Source organism: Acinonyx jubatus, chromosome C2 (genome assembly GCF_027475565.1).
Source record: "Acinonyx jubatus isolate Ajub_Pintada_27869175 chromosome C2, VMU_Ajub_asm_v1.0, whole genome shotgun sequence".
Lineage (NCBI taxonomy): Eukaryota > Metazoa > Chordata > Mammalia > Carnivora > Felidae > Acinonyx > Acinonyx jubatus.
The window spans coordinates 42,972,989-42,987,455 of record NC_069384.1 but is presented as its reverse complement, the minus strand read 5'-3'; the positions used below and the strand labels follow the sequence as shown (position 1 = coordinate 42,987,455).

The following is a 14,467-nucleotide window of genomic DNA, read 5'->3' as shown; positions in this document are numbered from 1 at the left end:
ACTAGACAGCTTATTCAATAAGCAGACGTCTGTAAAACTCTCAAGTTTTCTTCTTTCTCGCCCTTGGAAATAATCTTCAGTTCATTATTTATTTAAGAAGAAACACTTCTCTTATTAGCAGAATTTGAATGAAAATGGACATGCATAGCCATTGAGTTGAAGTTTCGGTTGAAGTTTTGTTTGAGAAGACAAAACACTCAAGTTCTCAACCAGCAAGGCTTTCCTGAAGCATTGTAGAGCAGCAAAAAGGATGCAGAATCTATCAGACGCCTCAGTAATACTATGCAATTATTACAATTGACTTTTTAAGTTGTTGAATGCCAGTTATATGAAAGGGAAAAAGAGGGAAACTCAGAAATTCCTGAGTGACACATAACAAAGAAGTCCCCTCCACCCTCCATTCTGTCACCACTTTATTCTCTAGCCCCCTTCTTGCTGAAAACTTACCTTATTTTCTTCTCATTACTTCTTAGATCTTTTAGATCTCTTTAAGTCAACCTGGGTCTTCCCCTTAGCCTAGGTGCAAATACTGTTTAAACATATCCATTCCCAAGTGCATTTCTGTATACGTCCCTGAGAACAGTACTAGCCATCACTATACTAAATTAAGCTTGTCACTTGTCCCATTTAGCAAGACTGACATTGCTTACATCCTAGGTCTTACATAGAGTGTTTCTTAATTACGGTGGCAGCCTCTCACTACAGCTGCAACCATAATCCATTCAAAAGTGATCACACAACACTAATGTTCTTCATTCAACATTTTTCATATTCGTTTCAATATCTATGCAATGTGTGTGTTGTCTTGTTAAATATCAGTTATTTTACTGAGTGACATCTGTCATTTCAACGGACATAAAACTTTTCTATACTCCCAGATTTTACACAGCCATGATTGTCAGAAATTTCTCTTATTCAGTATCTGTGATATCTTCATTTTTATCAACATTCTAACCTAAGAAAAATCTTTCTGTAGGTAATATTCTTTATGATCATCATAACCAATAATCAGTTTATGCTAATACTATTTCTCTTATCCTTTACTCTTCTCAGTTTTACTGTCTCTTCAACAAAGATATTTGGTGGGATAGGTTGCAATGATGCATGTAAATAGATATGGTAAAAATAAAAGGTATATTTCCACTGATATATCATTATTAACCTATTTTCTGTTCTTTTTCCAGAGTAGTAGAAAATTTTCTCTTTAACAACAACATATTTTTACAAAGGCATATAAAGATATTCTTTCCTTGAGTTGTCTCCAAGATATCTGATGTAACTAATAGTCATTTAGCATTAATATGAAGAAAGGAGAACATGATTTTGAATAATTATTTTCAATTAAAATTAATGTCATATGAATCTGACTCACACTCTGGAATTCAATGTAAATTTTTGGTCTGATTTCCTTTATTTGAAATTGAGGCAAAAAAGCCATTTTACTTGACAGTAAAAGTATAATGTGCATAGCCAAGATAATTTAATGAAAATATTGAAATTTGTTAAGAATTAAAAGTGTATTCAAACTTCTATAGTAAGGAAATTGCCACTAGCAGGTCAGATATGAGTGTTATATTTGGGAATAAGGCTAAAATCATATATTTATAAATCCATGTGCTTTAATGACATTTTAACAAATATATTGCTATTGTAGAGGTTTCCAGTGATTTTTAAACTTTAAAATAATTAAAAAATGATGGGACGCCTGGGTGGCTTAGTTGGTTGAGTGTCCGGCTTCAGCTCAGGTCACGATCTCGGGGTCTGTGAGTTCCAGCCCCTGTGGAGCCTGCTTCGGATTCTGTGTCCCCCTCTCTCTCTGCCCCTCCCCCACTCATGCTCTGTCTCTGTCTCAGAAATAAGTAAACGTTAAAAAATTTAAAATAATTAAAAATGATCATTTTTATTCTTTTGTCTTATCAGCTACAAATAGTAGAAATATATTCATTCCTACCAACTATGTATCACAGCAAAGACCATGTCAGGTTAACAATGAATGCTAACAAAACATCACTGAACTCCCACCACCAAAATGAAGTGAACAGCAAAAATGCTACATTTTTTTTAATGAGATACTTAGAAAATCTTTCACATTTCTTGCGTTTTTTTTGTCAGCAATGAATCATACTTGGTAACCATTTTGAGAGTGTTTCAAAGAAGAAAAAAACTTCAGGAAAAAAGACAGCTATATGTGAAAAATCTGTATTTTTTCACTTCCTAAAAAAAAAAAAAGATAAATTGTTCCAAATGTATCTTTTTAGATCGAGCATAGACTAGAACACAGGGCTAATTAATCTCTTAGTAAACAAATCTTATCTTGAAAATGTCAAATATAGACACTATGAAGGAAGTAGTTTCAAAATCACTTAAATAAGAGATTTTACTTTTGTAAATACTTTCAAATAGATACCTTTGATCATTATAATAATTGTTAGGAATAACTGAACAATTAATTGCTCAAAACCATAGTCAAGCTGAAAATAGAACAAAAACAATCTCTTTATCAATCCTATATTCACAGAATTTTTTTCTTATGTTTCAGATTATAGAAGCCAAGAAATTCTCTGACTAAATGAAAATTAACATAAAATTTCCAATTTACTTACAGCTAAAAACTGAAAAGTTTTAGAGCAAGGAGTGATGTAGGCGGAATCCTTCAGCCTACACCTTCCTCCTGAATACTTCAAGGATTATTTCAAGCATATGCATAGACAGAAATGAAATGCAAACAATCAATATGTCAGATATACTTAAATTATGTATGCTTTAGAAAAAAAAAAGATTTTGAGTTCAGTTTTCCAAAGGGCCAGAAAAGATTAAAGAATAAAGGCCCAACTGTCCAAATGGTTCCTCCAATGATTTACATTTTATAGAACAATGATGCAAAAAGATATACAGAATTGTTATCGTTTACATTTTATAATTATAGGCACATTTTAAGTGAAAAGATAAAGAAATAGGTCAAATTGTAGCATTTCTTTTTGATTCTCTTAGATATTCCTCAGAGAGTGATTATCAGGGTGATGCATATACATGTATCTTAAAATATTCTACTGATTATCTGTTAATTGCATCCTGATTCACCCATGATGCTGGTTTAGGGAACACTGTAATTCCTTATACCTATAATACAGTTGCTTACCTTCCTTTCTTTGTCCCATTACTGCTGAGCTATTGCCACAATAGCCATTTTAACTGTGTCTGAAACATCTGTCATGATGCCATTATTTTTTACTCCAGCTTCCCCATCTATTTTCTTTATTTCTGTATTAAGTTCTCCAAAATCACTTGGGTAGAGAAAACATTTCTTGAAATAAAGGCACCACAATTTTATGTCTCTTTAAGTCATAATATTGTTATTTTTTCTTTACAGCTCTCTCAGCAGTTATCAGCATTGGTGCTCTATTTTAATAAAAAATACAAATTTTTCCTGTCCTGGAATTGTTCTGCTGCCGTATTTGCTAGGCATGGAAAATTCTCTAGGTTCCAATGCTCTGGCCTAATATTTTCTAGGATAATATTTAAAATAGCACTTCTGGAGGAGGAAATGCTTGCCTTCTCTTTTATAAAATCAACAAATGTTTTATCCATCTTCCTGCTGTCTACCATAATTATCTGCAAATCCACTGGCATGCATAAAATATGACCCTCTCAGATTAAGATGAACTTGATAGTTATTAGGTTATATTTCAAGTATAAAAACATATTTGACTAATTGATATTTCAAGAAGGACTATAGTACACTGACCAGCCTCCCTAATGTAAACACTTATGATACTGTAATAACATATTTCAAAAAGGAACTCTCATAAATGTAAAGATAAGCTGGAAAGCAAGTAGAGAATAAATATTCCAAAAACTAAGTGAATCTAGGAACCAGGGTAAGCTGAGTGCTAAAACTGGCTTTGCATTTGCCGTATCATGTAAATTTGAGCTTTGTTAACCTTATCAAGGCATGAAAGAAAAAGCATGGCAAAAGAGGGGGCTTCAAAATACTAACATTTTATATCTGAATCTGAGTATTAGTTATACAAGATTTCAATATTAGTCTTCTTTATCCCATACCTATTCCTCTTATAAGTTCTTTAGCATAAATGCTATGTTCCACAATTTAGTTCAAAATACTTGTAACATGGTATCAATTATAAGTTATCTGTAGTCTTTTTGTCAGTACGCTGTATAGCTTTAATATAATTTAATTTAATATGCTGAGTGTCCGACTTCAATTCAGGTCATGATCTCACAGTTGATGAGTTCAAGCCTCGCAACAGGCTTGCTGCTGTCAGTGCAGAGCCTACTTCAGATCCTCTGTGAAGCATCAGGGCTTAACTCTGGGAGAGCAGGAAGGCTGTAGGAAAAGGAGACTCTGCTTTTAAAGGGCCTGCATACAGACTCACTTGCTCCAAAACCAGCACAGAGGCAGCAGTTTGAAAAGTGCCTGGGCCATACATAAAAGAGATTTATTGACTAATTTTAGGTTGTGTGCTGGAAGGGCAGAGCTCTGAAGGAAATTTATCAGAGAATGCATGCAAAGGTAAGCAGAATTTTTATTGCCATCCTTCTGCCTAGCTGGCCCAATGCTGGCAGGAACCAACGCTGACATTCTGTATTTACTCCCCTAGCACCACTAACCCTACCCATGTTCCCCATGGATCCACCTCACCCAACCTACTCACCCCACAGGGTGCCCCTCCAAAGAAGCTCCAGCCTATTCACATCCAGGAGACAGAACAGAGCAGAACAGAATATCCCCTACAATGTAGCTCTTGTCCTGCCACACTGGCAGGTGGCCTTGGCCATGACTGGTACTCCTGACAAAGTGGCTCCTTCCCCACCATATCAGGCTGGTGTCCTCTGAAGCAGCTCCTGCCCTGGTTGCAGGAGATTCAGCTCTGCCCGCCAATGAGCTGACAGCATCTGAAGCTGGACCTCTCAGCCTGCCTCACTTGAGCCAGCATCAAACTCAGCAAATCCATAGCAGTCACAGTCCAGCCACAACAGGAGGGTGCACGTCCAGCCACAACAGAGGGCACCTCCAGAGTGCCTGATTCTGTTGAACAAGAGGTATTTGTGTTATAGGACCCCAGAGGAAGCCTTCCATATAAGACAACTCCTTCAAGACCAGATGTAGCCGATCTACCTAATACATAGAAACACAGAGTCAGACAAAACAAGGAAAGAACAAATCCCAAATGAAAGACAGAAAGGAAGGAAGGAAGGAAGGAAGGAAGGAAGGAAGGAAGGAAGGAAGGAAGGAAGGAATCAGAAAAGTACTAAACAAGATGGAGACAAGAATCTATCTAATAAGGATTTAAAAATAATAGTCTTAAGATGCTCACTGAACTTGGAAGAAGAATGTTTGAACACAGGGAGAATTTCAACAAAGAGATGAAAAATACAAAAAAAAAGAAGTATTCAATAACTGAAATGAAAATACCTAGAGGGAATCAACATCAGACTAAAGGATGCAGAAAAATAGATCAGTGCTCTAGAAGACAGGGTAGCAGAAATCATCCAGACTGAGCAGCAGCAGCAGCAGCAGCAGCAAATCAGGATAGTTTAAGGGACTTCTGGCACAACATCAGAATGGAAATATTAACATCATATGGGTCAAAAAAGAAAAGCTAATGGGGCAGAAAAGTTATTTCAAGAAATAATAGCTGAAAAATTCACTAAGCTAGGGAAGGGAACAGACATTTTTGATTCAGGAGCACAAATAGCCCAAAAGATGAACCCAAAAAGATCCATACCAAGGCACACAATAATAATTAAGATGTCAAAGATTAATTATAAAGAGAGAATCTTAAAAGAAGCAGGAGAAAAGCAATCCGTTACATATAAGAGAAACCCCATATGGCTATATAGCAGCTGATTTTTCAGCAAAAACTTTGCCAGAAAAGAATGGTATGATATATTTAACATGGTGGAAGAAAAAAATCTAAACCAAGAGTATTCTGCACAGAAGTATTATTCCAAACTGAAGAAGAGATAAAGAGTTTCTGAGACAAACAAAAGTTACAGTCATTTGTCACCACTAAACTAGCCTTAAAAGAAATGTTAAAATGACTTCTTTAGGTGGAAAGGAGAAGACATAACTAGAAGTAAAGAAATTTGAAAGGAAAAAAAAAATCACAGTGTCAAAGCAAACATACAATGAAGGTAGTGGATCAACCGCTTACAAAGATAGTATGGAGGTTAAAACACAAAAGTAAAATAAACAATATCTACAATATTTAAGAAATACACAAAATAAAAACCTATAAAACATGACATAATTTACATAAAATGTGGAGAGGGTATGTAATGTTTCCAAAATATGTTTGAACTTAAGGATCCATCAATTTAAAATAGGTTGCTATAACATAGGATGTATACATGAATCTGATAGTAACCACAAACCAAGCCCCTATACAAGATACAACAAAATGAAGAGAAAAAAAACCTCCAATATAACACTATAGAAAATCATCAAATCACAAGAGAAGAGAGAAGAAAGGAACAGAGAACTACAAAATAGCCAGAAAACAATTAACAAGAAAGCAATAAGTATATTCCTATCAATACCTATCAATAATTACTCTAAATATAAATGAACTAAATGCTCCAATCAAAAGACATTGAGTGACTAAATGGATAATAAAAAATAAAACCCATCTATATGCTGCCTGTAGGAGACCCATGTCAGACCTAAAGGCACATATTTCTGAAAGTGAAGGGACAGGAAGATATATTCCATGCTAATGGAAGTGAATAAAAAGCTGGAATAGAATACTTACACCAGACAAAACAGATTTGAAATCAAAAACTGTTACAAGAGACAAAGAAGGGTAGCACACAATGATAAAGGGATAAATCCAGCAAGAGGATATAACCATTGTGAATATCTATACATCGAACACCGAGGCACCTAAATATATAAATCAAATATTAACAGATATAAAAGGAGAAATTGACAGTAACACAATAATAGTAGGGGATTTTAACACCTAACTTATATCAGTGGACAGGTCTTTCTCACAGAAAATCAGTAAGGAAACAATGCCCTAAAATGATACATTAGATCAGATGGACTTAATAAATTTAAGAAGACTGAAATCATCCCAAGCATCTTTTCTGATCACAGCAATATGAAACTAGAAATCAATTACCAGAAAAAAAGTACTGGAAAAAACACAAAAAAGTGGAGACTAAACTACATGCTATTAAACAATGAATAGGTCAACAGAGACATCACAGAGGAAATAAAAAAAATACCTTGAGGCAAAATAAAACGGAAGCAACCTCCTCAAATCTATGAAACACACCAAAGTAGTTCTAGAGAGAATTTTATAGCAATACACACCTACCTTAAGAAAAAGGAAAAATTTTAAACAATTTTACATCTCAGGGTGCCTTGGTGTCTCAATCAGTTAAGCGTCTGACTTCAGCTCAGATCATGATCTCACAGTTCATGGGTTCAAGCCCTGTGTTGGGCTCTGTGCTAGCAGCTCGGAGCCTGGAGCCTATTTTGGATTCTGTGTCTCCCTCTCTCTGCACGCCCCACCTCCCACTCATGCTCACTTGCTCTCTCTCTCTCAAAAATAAATAAAACATTAAAAAAATTAATTTTACATCAAAAGGAACTAGAAAAAGATAAACAAAACCCAAAGTTGGTCTAAGGAAGGACACAATAAAGACCCAAGTAGAAATAAATGCAATAGGCAATAAAAAGGGAGAAAAAAACTAACAGCAATTTATTTGAAAAGATTTAAAAAAGACAAAACATGGGGACCCTGGATGGCTTAGTCAGTTAAGTGTCCAACTTTGGCCCAGGTCATGATCTCATGGTTTGTGGGTTCAAGTCCCACGTTGGGCTCTGTGCTGACAGCTCAGAGCCTGGAGCCTGCTTCTGATTCTGTGTCTCCCCCTCTCACTGCCCCTCCTCCCGCTTATACTCTTTCTCTCTTTCTGTCAAAAATAAATGAACATAAAAAAATTAAATAAAAGAAGATAAAACTTTAGCTAGACTCATCAAAAAAAAAGAGAGAGAGAAAACTCATAGATAAAATCAGACATGAAAGAGATGTCACAACTAATACAGAAACAAAAAAGATTATGAGATCATTATATACAATTATACACCAACAAAGTAAACAACCTGGAAGAAATGGATCAATTCCCAGAAACATCTAATCTTCTAAGACTGAATCAGGAAGAAACAAAAAATCTAAACAGACAATTACTAGTAATAAATTTAGTCAGTTATCAGAAATCTAACAAAGCAAAGTCCTAGACCAGATGGTTTCACAGGTAAACTGTATCAAACATTTAAAGAGTTAATGTGTTTCCTTCTTAAACTCACCAAAAATGGAAAAGGAATTAACACTTCCTAATTCATTCTATGAGGAGAGCATTATCCTCATACCAATATCAGGCAAAGACATTACAAAAAAAGAAAATTACACACCAATTTTCCTAATGAACATAGATGCAAATTTTTCAACAAAATTTTAATAGCAAATTCAACAATACGTCAACAGGATCACACAGCACAATCAAGTGGGATTTTATCCAGGATGCAAATCAAACAACATGATACACCACAATAACAAAGGAAAAGCTAAAAATCTTATAATTATCTCAATAGATGCACAAAAAGTACTTAATAAAATCCACTATCAATTTATAATTAGAAACTCAACAAAGCAGATGTAGAGGGAACATACCTCAACATAATAAAGGCATATATGAAAGACCACAGCTGAAATCATAATCAATTGTGAAAAACTGATAGCTTTTCATCTAAGATCAATAACAAGACAAAATGTCCTCTCCCACCACTTTTGTTCAAACAGTACTGGCAATCCTTGCCACAGCAATCGGACAAGAAAAAGAAATAAAAGGCAAGCAAATTGGTAAGAAGTAAAATAGTCACTATTTGTAGATGACATGATACTTTATATACAAAATCCTAAAAAGTCTACTAAAAACACTATTAGAACTAATAAATTCAGTAGATCTGCAGGATACAAAATTAACATAGGAAATCTGTTGCATTTCTCCACACTAACAATGAACTATCAGAAAGAGAAATTAAGAAAACGTATCTTGTTTACAATGATATCAATAAGAATAAAATACCTGGGAATACATTTAGCCAAGGAATTGTAAGAGCTGTACTCTGAATACCATAAGATATTGATGAAATAATTTAAAGTAACATAATTGGAAATATATACCATAGTCACGGATTAGAAGAATTAATATTGTTTAAATGTCCACCCAAAAAATCTACAGATTTAATGATCCCTATGAAAATATCAATAACATTTTTCACAGAAATAGAAGAAACAATCCTCAAATTTGTATGGAAACACACGCAAAAACTAAAATAGCCTAAGCAACCTTGAGAAAGATAAACAAAGCTAGATATATTTGAAATCTCAGATTTCAAGATATACCACAAAACTATAGCAATCAAAACAATAGTGGCACAGAAACAGATTCATAGATCAATGGAACAAAACAGCCCAGAGATAAACCCATGCTTATATGTTCAATTAACCTATATAAAAGGGGACAAGAATATACAATGGGGAAAAGACAGTCTCTTTAATAACTGGTGCCAGGAAAATTGGACAACTACATGCAAAGGACTGAAACTGGACCACTTTCTTATACCATATGCAAAAATAAAGTTAAAATGCATTAAAGACATAGTGTTACACCTGAAACTATAAAACTCCTAAAAGAAAACATAGACAGTATGAGGGCAATAAAAACAAAAATAAACAGTTAGGATGATACTGAACTAAAAATCTTTTTCATGGTGAAAACCATCAATAAAACAAAAAGGCAATCTAATAAATGGGAAAAATATTTGCAAATGATAGATCCTATATATAAAGGGTTAATAAGCAAATATATAAAGAACTCCTACAACTCAACACAAAAAAAATAAGCAAACAATCTAATCACAAATTTTGCAGAGGACTTGAATAGACATTTTTCCAAAGAAGACATACAGATGGCCAACAGACACAAAATGCTCAACATCGCTGATCATCAGAAAAAAATGCAAATCAAAACCAAAATGATTTTTGAGATCATGTTGATGTTCATGATGCAAATCATGTTGAGATCATCTCACATTTGTCAGAATGGCTAGTGTCAAAAAGCAAGAGATATCAGGTGTAGATGAGGATGTGGAGAAAGGGGAATGCTCAGGCTCTGTTGAGGGGGTATGTCTAATGGTGCAGTCACGATGGAAAATACTATGGAGGTTCTTCAAAAAATTAAAAATAGAACGACCATATGACCCAGCAGTTCTACTTCTGTGTATTTATCCAAAGAAAATGGAAGCACTAATTTGAAAAGATACACACCCCTATGTTCAGGGCAGCATTATTTACAATAGCAACAATATGGAAACAACCTAAATGTCCATTGATAGATGAATGGATAAAGATCTGGTACGTATGTACACACACACACACACACACACGTGTGTGTATGTGTAAACAATGGAATACTATTCAGCCATCATAGAGAATGAAATCTTGTCATTTGTGACAATATGTTTGAACCTAGAGGGTGATGTGCTAAGTGAAATGAGTCAGAGATAGACAAAGACCATATTTCACTTATACGTTGAATCTAAAAAATAAACATGCAAAAAAAAAACACCCAGAAACAGAGTCATAAATAGAACTGATATTTGCTAGAGGAGAGTGGGTGGGAGTTGGGCAAAATAGATGGTACAAATTTCATTATAAAATAAATAATTCATGGGGATGTAAAGTACAGCATATGAAATACAGTCAATGATCTCATAATAATGGTAACTAGACTTACTATGGTGATCTTAATGCATGTAAGTGTTGAATCATTATATACCTGAAGCTACTGTAATATTGCCTATCTACTTCAATAAAAAATAAACAAAGTTCAAAAAAAACTGGACTGAGGTATATATGTCAAGACATCCAGTAGAGCCTGTTTTATTGTGAATGCATGAAGACCAAAAGTGTCCCCATAAGTGTCTTTGGAATCAGATATCAAGCTTGTGGCAGTTGTCTTGAAAGTATTTCCATTATGAAAAATTCTCATTGTTATGGATACACCATACTTGAACTTACCAAAACATGCTTACTACTGAAGTTTTGATTTCAGAATCCTGTGCAATTCTCACTCTCAGTAGATAAATGACTCCAGTCTCTTCACTGCAAACCCAGCTATATATGCTTTTTTTTTTAATTTTTTTAACGTTTATTTATTTTTGAGACAGGGAGAGACAGCATGAACGGGGGAGGGTCAAAGAGAGAGGGAGACATAGAATCTGAAACAGGCTCCAGGCTCTGAGCGGTCAGCACAGAGCCTGATGCGGGGCTCGAACTCACAGACCACGAGATCATGACCTGAGCCGAAGTCAGATGCTTAACCGACTGAGCCACCCAGGTGCCCCTATATATGCTCTTCTAAGAGAACATATTTAAATCTGAGTCTGATTTATCTTCTTTTGCCTCAATTCCAAGGTTTTTGTTTTTACCAATAATAAACTCTCTTCTGTCCCAACTATACATACCATCATCTTGATAATATTTGTCCTCTATATTTTATATAAAAACAAGTTTAATTTGGCTTATGACTCATTTGTAAACTCCATAACTTTAGATTTTCTGGTACATGTAACAAATATACTTTCTTCAGCCATAACATTTTATTAAAATTTTATAAGCAGAATATTTTGGAGTGAGAGTTTGCTTAATTTCTGTACTCACTGTAATATTTGGGGAAAGTAGGTATTGTCAGGATCAAGAAAAAAAAATAGTATATATGTGAGAGACAGTGTTGAATAAAGCAGTGGCCTCACTCTTACGAGAATGGCTTAAATCCTAAGTGGTTGCCCCAACCTTCTTTTTTAAAAATATAAGGAAACCAAAAATTAAAAAAAATACTTTAGAATAGCTGCATTTTCACCCCTCAACTCAAAATTTATCAATATATTTAATGGCCAGTAGATTTGATATTATACTATGTGTTCGATTTCTCAGGAAGCCCACACCCATGTAGATGGCTAAGTCCCATGCAGAGATATTCTGATTCTTTCTGTCTAGGTCTATAGTTTTCTATTCTAAGTGCACACCAGAAATACCTCCAAAAGTGGACCTTGAACAGTAATGTTAAGGAGCAGAGAGAGTGGGGAGGCTGTGCCCGGCTCCTGCTCTCACAGCTGCTGCAGGACACTGAGCTCCATAGAGACCGCACTGGGCCCCACAGGACTCTGTGCCTTGCTGAGAAAAATAATTAAACATGGACAAAGGAGATCCTAAGAAGCCAAAGGCAGAATGTGCATTCTTTGTGCAAACTCGTTGAGAGGAGCAGAAGAAGAAGCATCCAGAGGTGCCTGGGTGGCTCAGTCAGTTGAGCATTCGACTTGATTTCTGCTCACATCATGATTCCAGGGTCATGGAATGGGGCCCCAAGCTCAGTGTGGAGCCTGCTTAAGATGACTCTTTGATTCATATTCATTCTCTCTCTCTCTCTCTCTCTCTCTCTCTGCCTCTCTCCCCAACTTGTGCTCTCACTCTCTAAAAAAAAGAAAAAAGAAAAAGCATCCAATTGCTTCAGTCAACTTCTCCGAGTTTTCTAAGAAGGGCCTAGAGGGTGAAGACCATGTCTGCTCAAAAGACAGAAAAATTTGAAGACATAGCAAAGGCAGACAAGGCCCGTTATGAAAGAGTAAATGAAAACTTATATCCTCTCTAAAGGGGAAACAAGTTAAAGGATCCCAATGCACCTAAGAGGCCCCTTTGGCCTTTCTCTTATTCTCTTCTAAGTATCACCCCCAAATCAAAGGAGAACGTTCAGGCCTCTCTATTGGTGATGTTGCAAAGAAACTGGGAGAGATGTGGAATAACTCTGACCCAGATGACAAGCAGCCTCACGAAGGCTGCTGAGCTGAAGGAGACATAGGAAAAGGGTATTGTTGCCTACGGAGCCAAAGGAAAGCCTGATGCGGCAAAAAAAAAAAAAAAAAAAAAAAAGTGTCGTCAAGGCTGAAAAAAAGCAAGAAAAAGAAAGGAGGAAGACAAGGAAGATGAAGGGGTTGAAGAGGAGGAGGAAGATGAAGAAAATGAAGATGAAGAAGATAACGATGAATAAACTGGTTTTAGCACAGCTCTTTTTCTGGTCTATACAGTACGTAACTCCCCTTTACATAACTCCTTTTAAAGAAAAAAAAATTGAAATGTATGGTTGCGTAAGATTTGCTTTTAAACTGTACAGTGTCTTTTTTTGTGTAGTTAGCACACTACCAAATGTGTATTTAGATAGCCCTGTCCTTGCTATTTTCAGTAGCCACTAACCATGCCTGGGACAATGTAGGGGTTGGAAATTGGCATGAAAATTTAAAACAGGTTCTTATTGGTGCATAGAACAAATTAGTTGTATATGGAGATGAAGGATTTTTTCATCTTCACTTGTCTCTGACGCAGCTTACACGAAATAATTAGCGTTCTGTTAACTGAATAGCACTCTGTAATTGCAAAAAAAAAAAAGGAAAGAAAAAGTTGCAGCTGTTTTGTTGACATTCTGAATGCTTTTAAGTAAATGCAATTTTTTTAATTAAAAAAAGAGTATATCATAAAGTATGGTTTTTAGATTAGCAGTTTTAACATCACGTGAGAATTTGTTCAATATATGCAAATTCTTGGGCCTCACCTCACACCTAACCAGAAACTCTGGGGATAGAGTAATCTGTTTTAAAAACTCTCCAAATGTTTGTGATAAACGCAAAAATGTGAAAGTCACCAAGATAAACAGTTCTTATTATGTTCCATCATCCCTTACTCCAGGCTGAAACCCTCAGGAATAAGATCTTTCATGTAAAGTATAATAAACATCTATAGCCACATGATATAGTTATTAGCAGAATGGTTTTTGGAACTATTCTGGCATATTCCAGAATTTTCCAAATGATTTAATTTCCCTTACCACATTCTTACCTCCATAAGATGGGGATATTCATATCTATCTCCTAGAGTTGTCATAAGGTCCAAAAAGGTAGTATTTTTAAGCCCTTAGTAGAGTGATCTAATAAAAAAATTAATAAAATGATAGCTATTGATGGTATTATTATAGATTTGGGTACATGTATACTTTATTGTTAATATAAAAATATTCTCACAATTATTATTATTGAATCTATTTTGGGTTTGGCATTCAGCTGACATTAGATATTCTTAGCTTATCAAATAATATTATTGTATTTCTCTTTGTGTTGAGATGATCTTATCTAATTTTTATAATTTCTTTTTTTCCATTTTATAAGTTTTTAGATAGGTAAAACCATGCTTTTCAAAGTTTAAAGCAACAATCCTAGAAAGCATAGTTTATTTGGTCATCAGAATTTATGTGTGTAGACATGCAGATATAACCAAAATAAACTATATAATATTAAATGAGATTTATTTTATTATTTTGTACTATA

At 34.8% G+C, this 14,467-nt stretch overlaps 1 pseudogene; it reads left to right on the top strand.

Annotated features, from left to right (window-relative positions):
- The first annotated feature begins 12,288 nt into the window (after positions 1 to 12,288).
- Positions 12,289 to 13,140, top strand: LOC113604763 (high mobility group protein B1-like; annotated as a pseudogene).
- Positions 13,141 to 14,467: the final 1,327 nt, after the last annotated feature.